The sequence below is a fragment of the Notolepis coatsorum genome (genome assembly GCF_963971535.1).
Source record: "Notolepis coatsorum genome assembly, chromosome: 4".
Taxonomy (NCBI): Eukaryota; Metazoa; Chordata; class Actinopteri; order Aulopiformes; family Paralepididae; genus Notolepis; species Notolepis coatsorum.
Window position 1 is genome coordinate 208,751,516 of NC_140168.1, and position 3,131 is coordinate 208,754,646.

Genomic DNA, 3,131 nt, shown 5'->3' on the forward strand with positions numbered 1-3,131 from the left:
GGAAGTATTTTGACATGTACATGGGTACCTTGGTCGCAATTGTGGTCTGTGTACTCTTACTTGCTCCCCAGAACAACACAAACTAGGAACAACAATGATATTGTTACAAGGACAGATACAACCACAATGTCATATTGCAGGCAACTGCCTGTTGGGTTTTATCTCAGTATTTTATTAATGTTGGCAAATTGTCAATAAACCGCCCTTGGAGCAGATTCACTTTTAAATCACATCAACAACTACATTTAGAGCATAAAACATTTTGAGAACTTGAGAAATACAAACTTAACGAATGCAAAACACAAGATCTGAACTCTTCATTGGTGTACTTCTCTCTTCTCCAGGTACAATTGCTGCATTGCTCCCCAACAACAAGCAGAGATATGAATGAGTCAAGGCATCACTGCTGTGACCAATGTGGAACACGCTTCAGTAATTCTGGAAGCTTAAAGAAACACAGGCACATTCATACAGGAGAGAAGCCCTACCACTATGACCAGTGTGAGAAGAGCGTCAGTAGATCTGACAGCTTAAAGTATCATCAGCGCATTCATGCTGGAGAGAAGCCCTTCTACTGTGACCAATGTGGAAAGCGCTTCAGTAACTCTGGAGCCTTAAAGACACACCAGTGCATTCATACTGGAGAGAAGCCCTACCACTGTGACCAGTGAGAAAAGAGCTTCAGTCTGTATGACAACTTAAAGAAACATCAGCGCATTCATCCAACCACTGTGAGCTTCAGTACCTCTGGACACTTGAAGAGACACCAGCGCACTCATACAGGAGAGAAGCCCTACCACTGTGACCAGTGTGAGAAGAGCTTCGGTAGCTCTACCAACTTAAAGGGTCACCAGCACATTCATACAGGAGAGAAGCCCTACTACTGTGACCAATGTGGAAAGCGCTTCTGTAACTCTGGAAACTTAGGGGCCTTTCTCACTCACTATTCGGGATCGAATCAGCGCCCCGCTGAACCTGGGACGCTTGAAATAGGTGGTTCTGGGTGCGAGCCAGTGGGAGCGGGGGGGCGTGGTTTTGCGAGCTTGTACCAAAACACGGACGCGGCTTGCTGCTGACACAACGTCATAACTATTCGACAGAGAAGAAACATGACTAGAAAAGATTCACTGTGGTCGGCTGCCGAAATTGAATGTTTGCTGGCATTTTGGGCTGACGAGAGCATTCAGCAACAGCTGGGCAAGACACATAAAAATGTGGATATTTATGGGCAATTTGCCGATCATCTGGCTGTGCGTGGATTCGTCAGGTCGGTCGAGCAATGTCGAGCGAAAGTAAAGAAGTTGAGGCTGCAGTACTTAAAAGTACGAGATGTGGTGCGCAAATCCGGCAGCTCGTCTGATGAGAAGGACAAATTTCCGTGGTACGAGGCAGTAGACAACATACTCGGCAACAAACCGACCAGTGACCCCTCCGTTGTTGAGTCACAACCAACAACAACAACGGAGGTGGAGCACACGCCACCGGTGCCCGACCAACCATCGAGTCCATCGACCAACCTGCCAATCGGTGAGTACAAAGTTTAGCAATTATATTCATCTATATTTCATGATGTAAACAAGACGAAAGTTTTTTCCTCTGGTCTGCATCCCCTTAACAATTGTGTGTATTGAGCCGTACTGTATTGTACCCATTCTGCAATCTGTTAATAACGTTTTCAATCAAGTTTTCAATCAATACAAAGTTACTGTATTTCATTCTGTTCTACAGGGTAGTGATTAGACTGCATAGATGTTATAGTTGGCTTTATACAAATACACTAACTGCCCACATAGTCAACAAAAAGTGATACAGGCATTTCAGATGGCCCGAGTCCAGACAACCGGCGCAAGAGAAGTCGACTGCTGGAGAGAGAGTCGACTGCTGGAGAGAGAGACGTTAGTCCTTCCACCAACCTGCTAATCGGTAAGTACAAAGTTTTAGCAATTATATTCTCATGCCTTCAGTGTCTGCCTGGTCAGTCTGCGGCCAAAACCTGTGTTTTTGCATTATGCAAAGTTACTGTATTTCATTCTGTTCTACAGGGCAGTGATTAGACTGCATAGATGTTATTTAGTTGGTTTAATACAAATTAACTGCCCACAAAAAGTGATATTTTGGTTGTAGCCTGCCTTCAATTAATTTTATATTTTTGCTTTCATACCTACAGGCGCTTCAGATGGCCCAGGCCCAAGTCCCAACACCCGGCGGAAGAGGACTGCTGATGAAAGAGACACTGTGGTTGCCTTTATGGAACTTGCCAATAAGCGACGCCTGGATTTCTGCCAAGAAGAGGAGCAGCGTTCACAGCGAGAGGATCAGTGGAAGCGAGAGGGCGAGCGAGAGGACCGCAGAGCAGAGCGAGAGGAGGGGGAGCGCAGAGCAGAGCGAGCGGAGCAGTGCGAGGAGAACTGAACGTACTGTATATCCGCTAAATGAACGTAATTCAGAACGCATTCATTCTCAGCGCTGTGTAACGGAGTTCAAAAGTGCGTTCATTCTCAGCACTCTATAACGGCGTTCAAAGATGTGCCAGATTTCATATGTATTTCAGCCGAAAACCCAGTTAAACACACTGTAAACAGGCTTCAAAATTATGTGGAAAACCACCCGATCTGGCAACGCGCCTGTCTCCCCCTGCTATGTCATCAGACTCCTCCTCACAACAACAGTGGACCAGCAGAATCTGCGCGCAGAAGCCAGAGCTGCAGCAGCACTCGCTCAGAGTCAGACTCTACCTCTAGACGTCGGCGTATGAGCATTTAAAATAGTTTAACGTTAACCCTTTACAATTCAAACTATTTGATAAACTTCTACTTTCAGCCCAGAATGCATTCTGATAAACTGGATTAAGGATAATCCTCCATTTTTACAAATGTGGTATAGAGAGATCTTCGGTGTGCTACCCCATGAAAGACACTGTGCAATGCATAGAGGCAACGACGCTTCCTTTCAGGAGGTGTGGGCACCACTATTAGACTATTTTCCTGCTGAAATGTATCGGATCCTTCTAAAGGCCCAGTGCCCCATTGTATGGACAGACCTAGGATAGGAAAAAATAAATATATGTCTACATGTGAATGGGCTCGAGGCAAGTGCAATACTGTACAGTGCCTGCCTTGGTTTGCTTTCCT

The 3,131-nt window shown here is 45.6% G+C and overlaps 1 long non-coding RNA gene across 1 annotated transcript; it reads left to right on the forward strand.

Moving 5' to 3' along the window:
* The first annotated feature begins 1,402 nt into the window (after positions 1-1,402).
* LOC311226270 lies at positions 1,403-2,815 on the forward strand. Its single transcript, XR_014619537.1, has 3 exons — positions 1,403-1,527; positions 1,813-1,923; positions 2,168-2,815. It is a non-coding gene; the product is annotated as an uncharacterized lncRNA (long non-coding RNA).
* Positions 2,816-3,131: the final 316 nt, after the last annotated feature.